We start from the raw sequence: 18,821 nt of genomic DNA, 5'->3' as shown, positions 1-18,821 counted from the left end.
TACTCAGTAAGTCTGGACACCTCTGTTCAGCTCATCTCGCCAACGAATAACCTCATTTAAACCCTGCAAACCACACCCTTTCTCTTGCACGGTCCCTCACATCTTTTATATTTTATTACATTATCTGCGCAGAGCTACTCGAAGCTAAATGATCTTTTAAATTATTCAGTAAAATCCCAGCTTTTCGGAATATTATGCCGTTTCTCAGCACATTTCGCCAGACGCAAAGATGAAGCTTACAGACAGCTGAATAACGTAAATGCGACTCAGGGTTCAGATTTGGGCATCGCCGTCTAGCTGCATTGCTGAAAGTCACCGGAGGTGTTTCACATGACCTTGATAAAAGCAGCATTGTGCTGGCCTACTTTACTGATTTATCGAAGGCATTCAGGCCTTGAGTTACTACAGCACCCAAACTAAAAGCAGTGCCCTACATCACAATGCTAGAACCACTTTTCTAGCAGAATTACCTTTGATGATACAATAATCGGTTTGCAAACACTGTTACTCAAGCAGCCGGTTCATTATTTAGCTCTAAATAATCTAAAGCTGTGGCAAACTGAAAATGCTAAGACAGCGAAACTTAAGGTGTTTTCCAGGTTTACTGATCTCAGGGGGCCTATCTAATCATTGGTAGCAACACTGATGCTTTTTTATGGCTGTCTGAATCACACAGGCATTCTGGGAAGACTATATTTATACATTTTTAAACTATCCGCAAGCTGATTTCTTTCAGAAAAGTAATAGCAAATCTCTACACATAAAGCCATTCATTTATGTAGCAAAAACATAGTAAAAGTGTATCCATCTGTGGTGAGGCTAGTGCTGAGCGCTATCATAATGAGATCATGATACAATTTACATCAATAACAATGATAACCTCTAGAAGACTTTTTTTACTCAATATGGATTAATCTAACAGCCTATCAAACAGCAGAAATAAATGCGACAGCAGCCAGTCATTGCATGTGATTTCAGCGCATCTGCGTTGATACACACACTCACACATGTGACGCTCACAGTGTTTTCAATATATGAGGACATCAACAAATGAACTTCATCTCCAGAGCTGCTTTGAGAGACACTTCAGAAGCTTTTCACCATTTCATTTGAGACAAACTTTCGTCAAAAACACACTGAAACAAAAAAAACTGAAAGATCCGTCAAAATAAAAGTTCGGTTTAACTTCAAGAAATTATGACAGGAATATTTCACTACTGTATACTAAACTGTACGTCTCAAAGTAATAATAATAATAATAATATTTCTAAGGAACATCATACAACCAAGATATTTCATGCATGTTTTAAATGTATACAGTTGATTTGATTACATTATAAAATCTTGATTAAAGCCACAATATGTAATTTTTCGCTGCTAGAGTTTGCTTATTCAAAACAAAGGCGTAGCTTTGTGACGCCTTGATTTCGCAGAGCTTTTATTATGCTGCAGACAACCGCCTCCGCTTCTTCCGCTCATTCATATGTGGTTTTATCATATTAGATACTGTATATTTGAGTATGTTGAAAGTCATAATGCTACTCGTTCACTCAGCGGCTACTATGAGACACTTGTTGCACACTGCAGTAAGCTAAATCGATATTAGGCATTGTAAAACATGGTGCTCACGGTACATCAAGAAAACGAGATTGGAACAATACAACTAACTATGTTGAGCTATATAACAATGATTCGATTTCTGTCTATAAATGTATCCAAACAGTAGGGCTGCGCAATATATCAAAATTATCGAAATATCGCAAATGTACATATCGCAATATGCATATCGCAACGGCACACAATATCTGAATGATTGTAATAGGCTACTTCAACATTGTGAAAAGTGTACGTTTTAGGTTGATGCATATAGCAGAGAATAGACTGAGCACACGACTGTTACTTATGTGACTTGCTTGACGTTAAAAAAAGAGTTATTAAACGCAATAACTTGCGAAAAACAACTCCTTGCAGTCTCGCGCTGTCTGCTGTCTGACACACACACCGAAACGTGCGCACAAGCCGTTCTTTTTTTCGTGTCTTGTTACACACTCGAACTGTCAAATGCACACAAAGTTATGTCAAAATGGCTGTCTTGATGAGTAATCATGTAAACACAGTCGGTCATGCTTTAAGTGAAGGATATCAATTTGGGAAAGAAATAGATTTTACCCACTTAAAACAATACCATATCGCATATCGAATATCGCATTATTTAACAAGGATATCGCATATCACATTTTTCTTCAATATCGCACAGCCCTACCAAACAGTTGCTCACCTGTCTAATAAAACACAATATATTCAAGCGTCTCTGGTGTTCCCATGGTTTCTACAAAATAAAACCCAAAATCGAGGGTAATGCCGATATGATGTCATTGATAGACGCATGGACACGGTCCGTGTCCTGGTTAAAACTGCTTATTTCTCTGGATTTAAACATTCTTGGAAACATTGGGATAATGTAATTATATAACATTGTTGTAGTGGTTTTTAGATATTTTCCTCCAAAAATCTTACATACTGCGCCTTAAAATTATTAAAGTTTATATAAATTTGTATTAAATCATAAAACACAGAATTTATGGAAACATAAAAAGGATTTCATGAATTAAAAGGTAGCTACTTTGTGGAGTTTAATTGTGAACAAACTAGTTTTTTCAATGTCTAACAAATATGTGGAAAGCATTTCCTTCTCCTTTAATGGTAAATTAATATATTGTAATAAATATTTATATCGTATGATATAAAAATGTTTTTGTGATAATACTTTTGGCCATATCGCCTAGCCCTAGCTGAGGCAATAAGGTTCTTCAACAATTTAAATGGCATGCCTTCAAGTTACATTTCATTTATTAAATATATCATTCTTTAAACTCATGCAGTGCTACAACATTAAAACTTTATAAAAAACTATATAATAAGTTTATATAAAAATAGATATAAATATATGTAAATGTCATATATAAAGAAATAAATATATAAAGTGTCATGCCTTCATTAAGTTACAATTAATGTATTAAATATATTATAACTCATGACTACAACTATTTGAAATTAAAAGTTAGTCCAGAGACTCTGTACTTACAAAGAAACTTCACAGTTGCTAAATTAGGAAATTCAACTAGTTTCACTCGCTCAAACAGTTAAAGCAGCGAGAAAACAGGAAGTTTATGAGTAACTGTGAGTGAGAAGTTCTCAGTTTGCAAACGTCCTCTTTTGGAACAGTCTTACAAAACCTAACAAAGCCTAACGCTGTTTGTCCCAAAGTGTGTTGAGAAAGAAACATTTCATTTACTTTGAGAGATGTGTTGAGACTGAGAGGAACAGGAAAAAATGACAACAGCAATGACTAAACAGAACGGCTGTTCATCTCCTCCCGCCAATTATTATCAGCAGCTACAGATGTATCGCACTAAACAAAAAGCTCCATCTCACGTCACACCTTACATAAACACCTCTGAAGAGTGTCCTAAAGGAAAAAAAAAAACCCCAGCTGAATGCACTTATAAAGCAAGATGTTCAGAAGGAAACTGTCTTTTGAAGTTCTCATACATTCAGAGGCAAATTTGTGTTTTACACAGCCAATGGCGTTTGGCAGCAGATGCACATCCCTTATTTTTCAAACTAACTTTAAATATAATCAAATAAGTTGTGGAGAAACTTATCAAAGTACATTGGTAGCTATTACGACTCTTCAACAAAGTCCAACAACTTCATAAAATGGAAATGTACAAATTGCCAAAGACACGCCACGTAAAAGGCCATGTAAATAGTTTGCATACCAGAACCCGCACTTTCACAAGACAAAGAGACACAAGAGGAAGTGGTCAATGCATGTTAGAATACACACTATAAACGTGATAGTAATTTTAACAGCAAAAGTACATTTCAAAGTGTATACTAAGTAACCTCACCATGCACAGTGAAAAATACTGTATTAATATATTTAAAAATAAGAATAATTCTACAAAGTGCATCATAGTGTAATGCACTAATTACTAAATGTTTAGTACTTATTATAATATTTTGATGGTTATGTTTGACCTGTAACATATTAAGTGACCAAAATCCCTAAAAATTACTTTACGGTCAAAATCTGACAAACACAGCAACCTGTTTTTTTTTTTATAAATTAAAAAAATATTTTACAGTATATCCATACTGTACACATATCAACAAATTGCTGAAACAACATTTAAAATTCCAACAAAGTAAGCTAAATAATATTTTGTGCACATGGTACACTGCAAAAAAGTGTAAATCAGACTCACAATTAAAAAAATAGGTCAAATATCTACATCGCAGCGTGTAATTGTTAGCATTTCTAAAACATTTATATAATATACATATAAATGAATTATGAAACAAGCACATTTTTCCAGATATTTCCTCTCAGTCATAAACAATTTTAGAGCAATAGATGCAAACAAAACGTATCCAGTAAACGTGTATATTTGATCTTATTTGCATTTGGTTAGTTCTTACCCGTGTGTGGTGCGAGAGCTGTATCTCCACTGAGAGCGAGACAGGAACTCACACATGGGTCACCAGCCAATGTGGCTTACCGCAATGCATTCTGGGCCAGATCCTAACGTATGCCCCGGTGTGTCACAGAGCACGACCAAGCAGAGTAGCATGCATGCAAAACACAGCATTAAGATGTTTAAGTGTGTGTGTGCGTGTTTATGGCTTCAATGTGTGATCACATGATAAAGCACAGACTGAAGCAACTGTGTGTGTGTTTTCAGTGATCGGTCTCTCTATCGCCATGGAAACCTGCTTTTATCTTATTTGCATCTGGGTGTACCAGCCGCAGAGAGAGAGAGAGAGAGAGAGAGAGAGAGAGAGAGCTGTGTCATTTTCACCCAGAAAACACCACTGCCCTCCTCAGAGAACTGAGAAGTTTGCCATCAAATCCCCACTCATTTCACACACATAAAACACTTTCCCTGAGCGAAGAGAAAACACGACTATAATCCTGGTTCTGATCAGAATCTCATACTGATAGACTCACCCTAAAAGTCAAAGCTTCAAAAAAGAGGAAACAACTCTCATACACTGCTAAAGATAGCAAAGTAGTATGCCTTGCACAGGAAGAGGCTTGTGTTCGCTGTATCCAGAAGCCACGAAAAACTATTTGACCGTGAGTCACACTTAAAAGTTTCATTGCATCTGATTACAAAACATTAAACGAAGTGGAACAAACGATTTGAAACCTACTGTAACGAACTTTAAAATAAACGTCACTCGGTTTGATTTTCTTTTAAAATGCAAAAGAAAAAAATGCTTACATTGCTTTAGTATGTAAAACAATGTGTATGTGTGAGCATGTACTTGTGTTTGCATGTGAATTAGTGTGCATGCATGCATTGTGTGTGTGTGTGTGTGAGGTTACTTGAGGTCTGCAGTTCACTCATGCCAGGTGTGTTATCACAGACGTTCCACATGACTGAGCCGATGGTAGAGTTCCTCTTCTAAACTCACTCACCTGCTCCAAAAACACTCACATGTCTCACTAATGCAACCCCTCGGGTGTTATTTACACTAATGACAGTGAGAAAGAGAGAGAGAAACAGATTCAAGGCTAGAATATTCATACAAATAAAACCGGCATCCTAATGCCATTGAACAACCTTGTTGTTGAGTTCTTATGGTGTCATAGGAAAAAAAAACACACACTTTCAGGTCAGCATGAAACAGCATTCCCAACCCAGTTTTCTTCCATAATCTGACACATTCTAAGTGAAGCAGATTATTCAATAAGGAAAAAATTATTGTAGGGCAGGAATTGGTTTTAACTACATACATTTGATGGGTTAAGGGGTGTTTCATGCCAGACCTAAATGCGAGTTTGCCATAGATTGAGGAGGGCTGCTTATCTTCATTTTGAACTGGGACATGGTAATCCAATGGTAACGGTTATGATAATCAATGGATTTCTGTCATAGCCATGAATTTTATTTCTTCAGTGCAGCGTTGTTATTATTAACTAAAACTATTAAAAACATTTGGTCATGGTTCAGATTAGGGTCCCATTCTCACTTTTAACTATGACTTTTGCCTCAATAAACTCCCAATTACTGCTTATTAATAGTTAGTAAGGTAGTTGTTAAGTTTATGTATTGGGTAGGATTAAGGGATGTAGAATATGGTCATGCAGAATAAGGCATTAATGTGCTTTATAAGAATAATAAACAGCCAATAAGTTAATAGTGAGAATTGGACCCAAAACTAAAGTGTTACGATACATTTTTGTTAATTAAAATAAATCTTAAATAAAAATGGTAACACTTAATTTTAGGGTTCAATTCTCACTATCAACTAGTTGTTTATTAGCATGCATATTACTAGGATAGTGGCTGTTTATTAGTACTTATAAAGCACATATTAATGCCTTATTCTGCATAACCATATTTTACATCCCTTACGCCTAATACCCAAATACCTAAACTTGAACGCTAAAAAGAACTGCCTTACTAACTATTAATAAGCAGTAAATTAGGAGTTTATTAAGGCAAAAGTCTTAGTTAATAGTGAATATTGTGTTCCCCATACTAAAGTGTTACCAATAAAATATTACATGAAAACGGTAAACTAAATGAACATTTTGAAATTTTGCCTTGGCAACTACAGCTGCGTATGAGGTTGCTAGTAGGTGTTCCCAGAAAAAAGAAACACACTCAAAAATGAATCAAAGATTCAAATAAAATATGAAAATATAAAAATATTAGCAACATTGTTAAAATATGTATAACATTTATTTAGTTTAAATAATAATAAAATAACCCAGCTTCAGTGTTATTGCATGCCAGTGAAGAGATAGTTATGAGAATTCTGTCATAATTTACTCACCCTCATGTCATTCCAAACCTGTATGAGTTTCTTTCTTCTGCAAAACACAAAAGAAGATGTTTTGAAGAACGTTGGGTTCCAAACAACTTTGGACCCTTTTAACTTGGACAAAAAAAAACTCTTTCTTCACAGTATCTTCTATTTTATTCCAACGAAGAAAGAACGAACGACATGAGGTTGAGTAAATGATAGAATTTTTGGGTGATCTATCCCTTAAAATTATTTTATTAAAAAGTAAATAGTGTATATTTGAAATTCATGTTGACTTTAAGTTACTATGACGCCATACAATAATATGTTTAAGCTATTATGTCAAAGGAGAAAGTTTGTAATTTCCAATTATGCTATTTTGAGGACTTTTTTTAAAGATTCTCATGATGCCACAGAAGAACTGTTATAAAATTCCATAGAAGAACCTTTGTAAATTCCAATGACAGTGAATCTCAACCTCTTTAACTTCAAGTTATTAGAAGTTATAATAACTTCTAACCCCTACCCATTGTCCACAACGATATTTGAAGCCCCCCCACCCCCACTCAAATTCTACCCAATAAAATATTTTAGTGCTTGGCTTAGCTGGAAAGATGTAAATCTGTTATAATAATAACCAAAAAATAAGAAATATCTTGTTTTATTAGTTATTTTGTCTAATTTTAAATCATTTTAAGTCATCTTGAGGCCCCCTTGGAAGTTTGTTAAGGCCTCATATGGGCCCCTAGCCTGACAAGCCAGACCCACATCAAGATGTTGGGTCTGGGAACTCACCATTGGCATGGCTCATTCCGAGGGGCGGGATAAACGCTTGTCCTTCAAATTCCCTCTGAACGCAATAGGATAGCGCTACAACCAACCAGAGCAACAAAGAAGGTGAAGCAGAGCTAGTTGATAGATTAAACTTTCACCATATCCAGTCGGTAAACCTTCGAACACATCTTCCTCACTTAAGAATGACTTCAGTGCCGTTCTTTGTTCTTTTCTCAAAGAAAAGCTTAACTCCAAGTCTTCCAGAGTCACGGCCAAAGCCGATTCGAAAGACCGCTGTTCGCCAGCTTCTTTGTTTACGAGTAGCACGCGGAACGCCGTCATTATGGTAAGCCGCCCACCGACTCTATACACGATGTGATTGGCCTGACCAGAGTTTGGTTTTTCCAGCTCACAAGCCAACGGAGCGTTGCTAGACTACCCTGGCTGCAAATTAGATTTGCTGCCGCTAGGGTGCGTCTAGATTTCTTGGCTAATGGGCCCCGGCCCCGTGGTTGAGAACCATTGACAGTTGAGAACCTACTGTAAGAGAAACTTAAAGGGATAGTTCACCCAAAAATTAAAATTAGCCCATGATTTACTCACCCTCAAGCCATCGTAGGTGTATATGACATTCTTCTTTCAGATGAATACAATCGGAGTTATAATAAAAAATGTCCTGGCCAAGCTTTATAATGGCAGTGAATTGGTGCCCAACATTTTAAGTGCATCCATCCATTGTAAAAGTAATCCACACGGCTTCAGGGGGTTAATAAAGGCCTTCTGAAGTAAAGCGATGTGTTTGTGAAATAAAAATATCCATATTTAACACGTTATAAAGTAAAATGTCTAGCTTTCCGCCGGACCGCCTTCAACTTACAAAAAAAGCGCAAATGACACACTGTATGATGTAGGACGTAGTAAGCATTTTGAACTGCGAGAGGCGTTACACAAAGGCGGTCTTTATTAAAGATCTTCAGAAGGTCTTTATTAACCCCCCGAAGCCATGTGGATTATTTTTAAAATGGGTGCACTTTTTTGGGCTTCAAATTTTGTGCTCCCATTCACTCCCATTACAAAGCTTGGATTAGCCAGGACATGGTCTAATATAACTCCTACTGTATTCGTCTGAAAGAAGAATGTCATATACACCTAGGATGGCTTGAGGAGTAAATCATGGGGACATTTTCATTTTTGGGTGAACTGTCCCTTTAAAGTACCTATAGTCCCATAAGAGAATCTTTGTAAGTACACTGTTCTGAACCAATGACGTAACATCAAAAACGTATTAATCTCAAAATAACCATACGGCCAACCATATAAAGTATGTAGAGCAAAAAATGATTTGTGTGGATAAAATAGTTTTCTTTTCTGAGCCAAAGGTGCTTATAAGAACCTTTAAAGGGATGCAGAGAAAGACAGGAGAGGAGGAATGAAAAACGAGGGCATGGAAAGGAAAGGCACACATGGAGAAATGAACCACAGAGAGTAAGAAAGCGTGCTCAACATACAATGCCTCATTTCAAACCTCTCCGTGCTCACTTCTAACCTGGCACGTCGCTGAATATCAGGACGCCAAGTATCCTTAGCTTGTGAAATACCCATTCCAATAGCCACCGGTGGACAGGAAGTCCTCGTCTAGCCCTCTGAGTAATGGCACACAGACACAGTCTGCGGTCTTACCTGACTCTGAGGCGCTCAGATCCAGTCGCGTATGTCCTCTCTGCTGTCTGCCGACAGGAAGCACATTCAGTCCGTCCCTATTTACAGTCCCCTGGCACTGCAGTACGGCTCACAGCTGGTGCATTCCTGCTCCGCTCTGCCTCAACTGATGGAGAGAGGAGAGGAGAGGAGAGATAGAGGAGAGCAGACACGGCAGGCAGGGTAAGCAAAGGAGAGAGTCAGAACGCAGTATGAACACGCTGTACAAATCATCTACTGCGAATGTGAGGTCAGCAGATGCTGATCAGCCAATCAGAGTCTTGATCTATACCAACTTGAGGTAACTGCATAATGCATTTCTTATTATTTCATCCGTTTAATGCATGAACAGAGGCATTGATTCGAAGCAGAGACATCAGCAGTTATTGGCGTCTCGCTGATGATACCTAGAGCGACGACTATCAAGTAACAAGGCCATTTTCTTGTCCTCATGTCGGTTAGACATCCCTCAAATGCAATTACAATGCAGTTAAAGACCAGACGACTTCCTAATTGGAGTTTTATGGTTCATTTAGTCCATGTCTGTGAGTTTTGAGATCATGGATATGCATGGACTGTTTGCATCACAGGAATAAATAAATGACATTTAAAATATATTAAAATCAGTTATTTTAAGTTGTGATAATACATTTCAAAATGTGACTATTATCAAATAAATGCAACCTTGGTGAGCATAAAATGTTAGCGATCACAAATCTTTGAACAGTATAGTGTACACATTTAGTATAATATGTGCATTTAAAATGAACCATCTTTCACTTTTAGGAGAATGGCCCAATATATTGATGACTCATTTTGTTTATAGGGGCAATGCAAAAGTATGCAAAATTTGGCAAATAAAATACTTTCTTGACTTTCTTGTCTTGACTATGATAAAATGCTTTCTTGACCCCCCCCAGACTAGCGATAGTAACTAAGTAGCAAATCAGGGTTGCCCACATTGTTATAATTATGAGATGACAACTCAGAGATTCTTCTATGAAAAGTCCGAACCAGAAATTATTACTTTCTATGGCAATGCCAAAATAGGTACCTATGTGTAGAGATAATTATAGTAATTTATCTGTATTAACATTCATAAAGAGTTGTTACTTGTCTCATGTCATGTGAAGACAAAACGTGACAGTCACAAAACTAGGGCGTGACGGTAAATGACTAATGAAAAGTTGTAAAAAAGAAACAACCATGTATGCCAGTATATATATATATATACACCGATCAGTCACAACATCATGACCACCTTCCTAATATTGTGTTGGTCCCTCTTTTGCTGCCAGAACAGCCCTGACCCGTTGAGGCATGGACTCCACTTGACCCCTGAAGGTGTGCTGTTTGATCTGGCACCAAGATGTTAGCAGCAGATCCTTTAAGTCCTGTAAATTGCGAGGTGGAGCCTCCATGGATCGGACTTGTTTTTTCAGCACATCCCACAGATGCTCGATTGGATTGAGATGTGGGGAATTTGGAGGCCAAGTCAACACCTCAAATTCGTTGTGCTCCTCAAACCATTCCTGAACCATTTTTGGGCCAGCCTTCGCTCCCCAAGTGCATCAATGAGCCTTGGCCACCCATGACCCTGTCATCGGTTCACCACTGTTCCTTCCTTAAACCACTTTTGATAGAGACTGACCACTGCAGACCAGGAACACCCCAAAACAGCTGCAGTTTTGGAGATGCTCTGATCCAGTCGTCTAGCCATCACAATTTGGCCCTTGTCAAACTCGCTCAAATGTCCCACTGAGCTTCTAGTTTCAATATGAAAGCACAGCATTTACAAAACAACTTAATGAATTAACATATTGTGATATTCTATACAATGTTGATAAACAACACTGAGTGAATAAACTCCTACCAGTGGTAATAAATAAAACAATTGCGTTAAAAGGATGTTTCTTTCCAAATAGTTTTGAGAAATGCGCTAATTATCATAGCACACAAAACCTCAAAGCTCCAGATGGCTGTCTGACTCATCTCAGCTGTTAGGATGCGTTTGATTATGAATTTAATCCTGTGTAAATAGAAAAAAGGATTAGACTCTGAGGGAGAGAGAAACGGAGTGAGACGCAGAATGAGAGGAAGATACCAGACAAGACTAAGCTGTCTCGAGGATACACATTTTTTCATTCTGACATAATCGTATTGTTCACGCTCTCTTGCTCCCAGACGATCACTCTTAGCAAGTTAATGAATGGTGCAGTCGTACGTGTTACACGTCTGTTAATGCCGAGCTCTCTCCATTCTTAAAATCATGATGGTCTCAGCGCATGATGTCATTTTTGCTTGGCCAATGAGATTAAGGACAAACGCACTGAATGATAGATACACTGATTGGCTGCTGTGAGTGGTCAGAACAATCTAGTTGTGCAGTTGTGCTTACACTAGACTTTCTGTTCTTCAGAGGTCTTTAAATAAATAAATAATAATAATTAACACACTGATAACACACACACACATTATATTCGATTTTTTGATTTTCCACTTTGGAAAGTTGCATAAAAGTACATTGTTGATGTAAACGTCAGTCAGATGATCCAGAAAAATTAACTAATGAACCAAAATGAATCTGACAATGAGTCAGAATTGTGCAAAATTTGCAAAATGCTAATTGAATTGGCCACACCCCAAAGGAAGTTGTATTGGAATGGCAGGAAGAGGAATTTACTGGATTGCAATGCAAAGAAATTCAACACAAGTGATGCATTCTAGGAAAATAAGTGTTAATCCACGCAAAGTTTATACAGACAGAACGATAGAAACAACGATAGGCTGATAGATAGAATGATAGACAAACTGATAGAGCAATAGACAGACAGACAGACAGACAGACAGACAGACAGACAGACAGACAGACAGACAGACAGACAGACAGACAGACAGACAGACAGACAGACAGACAGACAGACAGATAGATAGATAGATAGATAGATAGATAGATAGATAGATAGATAGATAGATAGATAGATAGATAGATAGATAGATAGATAGATAGATAGATAGATAGATAGATAGATACAGACAGACAGACAGACAGACAGACAGACAGACAGACGGATGGACGGATGGACAGACGGACGAATGGATAGATAGAACGAAAGACAGACAGACATAGATGGATAGATAGAAACAGACAGACGGACGGACGGATAGATAGAACGAAAAACAGACAGACAGACAGACAGACAGGCAGACATGCAGACAGACAGACAGACATAGATAGATAGACAGATAGAGACAGACAGACAGACAGGCAGGCAGATGGACGGACAGACGAATGGATAGATAGAACGGAAGACAGACATAGATAGATAGATAGAAACAGACAGACGGATGGATGGATAGATAGAACGAAAAACAGACAGACAGACAGACAGACAGACAGACAGGCAGGCAGGTAGGCAGGCAGACAGACAGACAGACAGACAGAGATAGATAGACAGATAGAGACAGACAGACAGGCAGGCAGATGGACGGACAGACGAATGGATAGATAGAACGGAAGACAGACATAGATAGATAGATAGAAACAGACAGACGGATGGATGGATAGATAGAACGAAAAACAGACAGACAGACAGACAGACAGACAGACAGACAGACAGACAGACAGACAGACAGACAGACAGATAGATAGATAGATAGATAGATAGATAGATAGATAGATAGATAGATAGATAGATAGATAGATAGATAGATAGATAGATAGATAGATAGATAGATAGATAGATAGATAGATAGATAGATAGATAGATAGATAGAAACAGACAGACAGACGGATGGACGGACGGACGAATGGATAGATAGAACGAAAGACAGACAGACAGACAGACATAGATAGATAGATAGATAGATAGATAGATAGATAGATAGATAGATAGATAGATAGATAGATAGATAGATAGATAGATAGATAGATAGATAGATAGATAGATAGATAGATAGATAGATAGATAGATAGATAGATAGATAGATAGAGAGATAGAAACAGACAGACAGACGGACGGATAGATAGAACGAAAAACAGACAGACAGACAGAGAGAAAGATGATAGATAGTAGGGATGCACCGAAATGAAAATTCCTGGCCGAAACCGAAAACCGAAAAAGAGGAAACCAAGGGCGAAAACCGAAACACAGAAAGAAATTATGCCAATTATTAGTACCATTGCATTTATGGCTATGACTGTGTACTAACTTTACTAAAATCAAGGCATTGCAATTGCATAAATTATTCAAAGAATAAATCAATTACAAATTATGCCAATATTTATTTAGCACATTGCAACAATGCACAGTATAAAATGAAATTCAAACTAAAATGTTTAACTTGACCCCACTCATTTGTGCATTAAATAATAATGTACAGGCCTACAGAAAGGTTTTAAAATTAAATGTTCTCTCATAAAAACAAAGTGCATTTAGGTCTAGTGCATTTTAATTTTTTCTCTGTAGGACTACTACAAGAAAGTGCATTCAGAACAAGTGCAACTGCTTAAAGATAAAACTATTTTCTCTGTAGGCCTTCAACATAATAGTGTATCAAAACAAAGACTGCCATAGCCCATATGTTAACTATAGAATAGGGGTGTAACGGTACACAAAACTGACGGTTCGGTACAGCAGTTTTACAAAATGACTTTTTATTTATTTTTATTGGTTTACTGAAGAAAAAAAAAGTATCTGTCCTTAAATGAATTAAATTATAGCTAAAAGTTTATTGAAGATATTGCTGTAAACTATATAGGGAGCCCTTACTTGCACATTAATATTGAAGGTTAACAACAGAGCCCAAACTATTAGCCTAAATTCAGTTGCTATTTATTTTTAGGTATAATAATCAACACTCAAATAACATAGTACGCAAACATGTAAACTTCACATAAGGCAGTTTTTGCAATAACTTCTAAATCTAATTATAAAATAGTTTTTTATCCAATTTGTTGTTGAAATATAATCATTTATACACAGTGTCTGTCATTTTCATGACAGCTTCGAAGCGTTATGAATCAGTGAGTCGAATGAGCTGTTTGGATCGCCAAATTTCAGCAGTTTGGCGGTTTGACACGCGATCCGAATCATGATTCGACTCACTGATTCATAACGCTTCGAAGCTTCATGAGGCCGTGTTTTGAAATCATCATCACTATATAAGTTGTTATTTATGTTTTTTTTTGCGCACAAAAACTATTCTCGCCGATTCATAAAGTTATTTTAGAACCACTGTAGTGAGATGGACTTTGTAACCACGTCTTTAGTACCTTTTAAGGGTCTTGAGAGTGAACCGTGCATTGTGCCAATGGAGGCCTTTCAGAGCCATCAGATTTCAACTAAAATATCTTCATTTGTGTTCCGAAGACGAACGGAGGTCTTACGGGTGAAAGTAATTAATGACAGAATTTTCATTTTTGGGTGAACTAACCCTTTAAAGGAGCTGTATGTAGGACTGTGGCCAAAACTGGTACTGCAATCACTTTCAAATTACTGTTGAGCGGTGTATCCCCTCTCCCCCTCCCCCTGACTCGAGGCTGCCAGATAGGCTGCAGGATCCAGCAGGAACATAGGCTGCTACAAGGAGCTTTCAATGGCAAGTGACGAGTCGTACACATTAAGTTTTTTTTCTTTCTGTTAATTATGTTTATGCTTCAAGAGTTATGCTTCAAGTTTATGCTTTTGTGAAGTAATTATGCATCGCAAAAATGTACTAATGGCGATTAGCCAAATATAATCGTAAATATGAACGCTCGTATGTGACACTACATTCCCACATGAAAAAATACTATAGTAAAATTACAGCAAAGCTAAATAACATTAGCAATGGTCATACAGGTCAACTTGCAGCATGTTTTGTCCACTATATATGCGAAGAACGAATGAGGAATAATTTTTACCGAGGTAACGTTAGGCTACTGTCTCAAATACGTTTTCACATTGCCATAATAGGCGTGCTAATGTTGTTTTCCTCAGCGTCTCAGCATAATGACAGAGAAACAGGCTCTGATAATGCATTACTAATGTTAGCAATGACGACTCGCCGTTTTTATTTCGCAAACAATTCCTTAACGTTACCTTTTCAATTCAATGACCCACCTCCTCCATCTGCGCTAACCTAACGTTACTTTGCAGAAAAACATGCATAACTTTGTTCGACTGTCATGAATATTTGAAATGTCCTTTTACGTTAAGTACAAGTTAGCCAAACATAGATGAACCTTACCTGTCCAGGAGAAGATTAGCAACGTTGGCATCAGTCCTCAAATTAGGCTATTCTCCGTTTTCAGCCATCTCCATCTTTCAAAGGCATCTCTTATGCAAATCCTTGTTTTATTTCGGACACTGTCACAACGTTTTTCTGATTCATAACGAGGTCGTTTAGGTTTCGTAAAGTTAGACATTGTTTATCCAAAAAGTTTATAGCTGCAGCTGTGGTAACTAGAGCAGAGCTGGCAACCCGAATGCGAAACACTACTGACTTTGTGATTGGTAGATAGGTGGAGGGTGGCGCTTCAGGCCAAAACACAACATGTCAACATCAACATCAGTTGAGGGCTGCAACTTCACTTTTAAAATGACAATATCCTGGCCGGACAACCGTTGTCAGTGATATAAGTATTTGAAATTAACATGATTTCTTAATGTCTAGTGACATATCAGGGCCATTTTATGATTCATTGAAATACATTCCTTACATACAGTTCCTTTAAGTAGAATATAATGAATATAACGGCTAATATAGGTAATATATTTAGTGAAAGAGTTGATTTACTCTAGTGAATAAAATTCTGTGGACACTGAATGACTGCCTGAGGTAAATGTGATGCTAAAGTTACATGACATTGTTTAGTTTACAGCAGTTATATTGACGTCTTTTCGCCGTTGAAACACTGATTACACCACTTATGATACGTGACAGTAAGTTGTAATGTATCCTCAACACACCTTAGATGTTCATTCATGTTTATTCTTAAGGAAGAGATGATCGATCACGCTCACAGATGATCACATTCATGTGCGCGCGCCGCCGCTTGAACTGTGATGTGATCAGTGATGCCACATTAGAGAGCATCAAAACGGCATTTATCGTTTGAATTTCATGATACATGTTGATCGATGTTGGTGTGGGAACTCAGATTGAAGTGTGTTCCGCGCTTAAAACATGCCCACTGTTAAAGATTGCATTCGCAAACCGTTCGGTTTCACAGTGAAGTCTGTTCCTCTTCTCATCGAGAACATTTGCTGCTGCACTGAACTGCTGCATTGAACAGCTCTCGCTGTCAGTTTATGGAAGGATATCGCGGACAATTTTCAAAAGGAATTGCAAATTGTATTTGCAATTGCGTTTAAAATTTGTGGACACATAAAATGTGACATAACCCAAACGTAATTGCAAATCGCGCATTTCCATTTGCATTTTCGTTTATGTGAACGCACAACGACAGCCACATTTCAAATGGAAAAGCAAAGTCTGTTTGCAATTGCATTTCCAATGTCTTGCAAGTTATGACTCTGCCATTTTGGAATAGCAATAGAAAATCACCTAATTGACATTTAATTTCCTCCGTGTCCTGCCACAACCTGCACAAAATTCAAATGGAATCGCAATCCCCTTTGCGTTTGCATTTTCGATGCCTAACACAGTCAACTGTCAATCAGGCTTGAGGGCGGGGTTTATTGGTGTAGTCAGAAAATAGGCCATGCCCTCAAGTGGTGGAAAACGGGGAATTTGGATATTTTTGTAATTATTTATTTTTTTATTTAATAATTTATTTGATAGGGACAGATACCACCAACATAGATCATTTTGACTAAACAATCTGATGTCTGTATCACAGTGTATATAGCCAAAGGCTAATTTGCAACACTTGTCCCTAGAATAAAAATCAAAATCAAAGTTCAAACTCTTTAGTTCAAACTAAGTCAAAATGAAGAACTGATAGTGTGTTCAACTGGCAACCAGAAAAAAACACCAAATAAGAAAACTGACAAGACTGCATAAACGAAAATGCAAATGGAAATGCGCGATTTGCAATTGCGTTTGGATTATGTCACATTTTATGCGTCCACAAATTGAAAACGCAATTGCAAATACAATTTGCAATTCCTTTTGAAAATTGTCCGCGATATCCTTCCATATCAGTGCTAACCCCGGCGCTACGTCATATTCTCGCGCATGCGTCGTGGAGGCACACACGGACGACAAGAACAAGTTGGATAAAGGTGTTATTTAGATTTTTTTTTGCACACAAAAACTATTTTCGTCGCATCGTAAAATTATTGTAGAGTCACTGTGGTGAGATGGACTTTGTAACGACGTTTTAAGTGCCTTTTATGGGTCTTGTGAGTGTAAATGTACTGAATGCCAATGGAGGCCTATCTGAAGCCTTTCTCAGCCATCAGCTTTCAACCAAAATATCTTCATTTGTGTTCCGAAGATGAACGGAGGTCTTACGGGTGTCGAACGACATGAGGGTGAGTAATTAATGACAGAATTTTCATTTTTGGGTGAACTAACCCTTTAAGTGAGGCGCCCTGTTTGAGAGTTGTCAATTGAGTGCATAGGAATCAGATCAGCTGCTATGGCCGGAGTTGGAATTTTTCCAATCAGCTGATAGCGGAGCTTGACTACGTGGCCTGCCTGAACTAATGCAGAATGCTTGATTTAATCGCACAGCCCTAATGGCACCTTCTCGCTAATCTTTCTGTGATCCGCCATTGTCACCGCATGTTAATGAACTCTCACAACAAATCAACAATTCTTAACTTTTTTTAATTTAAGCAATCAGGAAAGGGGGGCGGGGGCATGTAAATGTTAAAACAGTAACTCCAAAACACAGTGACTTCTCTGTGTACCTTTACACCTCTAATAGATAGATAAACAGATAGAACAACAGATAGAATGATGGATGGATGGATGGATGGACAGAAAGATGGAATGACAGACAGACAGACAGAATGACAGATAGAAGGATAGAACAAGGGACTCTCTTCCATTTTACCCCAAATGCTTGGCACAAGGCTGCCATCACTTCCAAAAAAGTGCCAGTCGAATCCACACACGCAGCCTTGCTACATGTTTACATGTCTACATTTGCTTACAAAAACAGTCCCCAGCATGAGGAATAGCCTGCTCGTGCATGTTTAGATTTCCCCTCATGAGTTGCGAACTGCAGATCACCCTTTTCGATCAAAGTAAACAAACAAGTTACAAGGTCCTTACATTATTCATTATAAACCAGGGGAGTTGCCATTTGCAGCCTAACAACCACAAGATACAACATCACCAGACTAAAAACAATAGAGAGAGAGAGAAGGGGGGGGGGGGTGCATTCTCTCAGGCACTGGATATAATTATACCCTCATTGAGCCAATCACATGACAACGCCTGAAAATAGCAGAGGGCCACGCCCAGACTGAGCAACAAACGCCTTCTATTGGGATGTCATTATCTGCTTATAGGATTCACGCGCTAAAAGACGAGGGAGAGAGAAAAGGGAGGGTTAGGAAAAAAGAAAA

The 18,821-nt window shown here is 37.8% G+C and overlaps 1 protein-coding gene across 5 annotated transcripts in view; it reads right to left on the bottom strand.

Moving 5' to 3' along the window:
• The window catches only part of mbnl1 (muscleblind-like splicing regulator 1), a 72,637-nt gene extending 67,914 nt beyond the window's left edge, over positions 1–4,723 (bottom strand). For 2 of the 5 annotated variants that reach the window (XM_079818998.1, XM_079818977.1), the window contains exon 1: positions 4,486–4,656. The gene's annotated coding sequence lies outside the window, so the exon portion shown is untranslated. Of the gene's footprint in view, positions 1–4,485 lie in introns of all 5 variants that reach the window. The other 3 variants (XM_079818985.1, XM_079818995.1, XM_079818984.1) reach the window with 2 other exon arrangements.
• Between the last annotated feature and the right edge of the window lie 14,098 nt (positions 4,724–18,821).

Source organism: Gobio gobio, assembly GCF_949357685.1.
Source record: "Gobio gobio genome assembly, chromosome: 6".
Lineage (NCBI taxonomy): Eukaryota > Metazoa > Chordata > Actinopteri > Cypriniformes > Gobionidae > Gobio > Gobio gobio.
The sequence above is the reverse complement of the archived record's forward strand: the minus strand, read 5'-3'. Positions and strand labels throughout refer to the sequence as shown.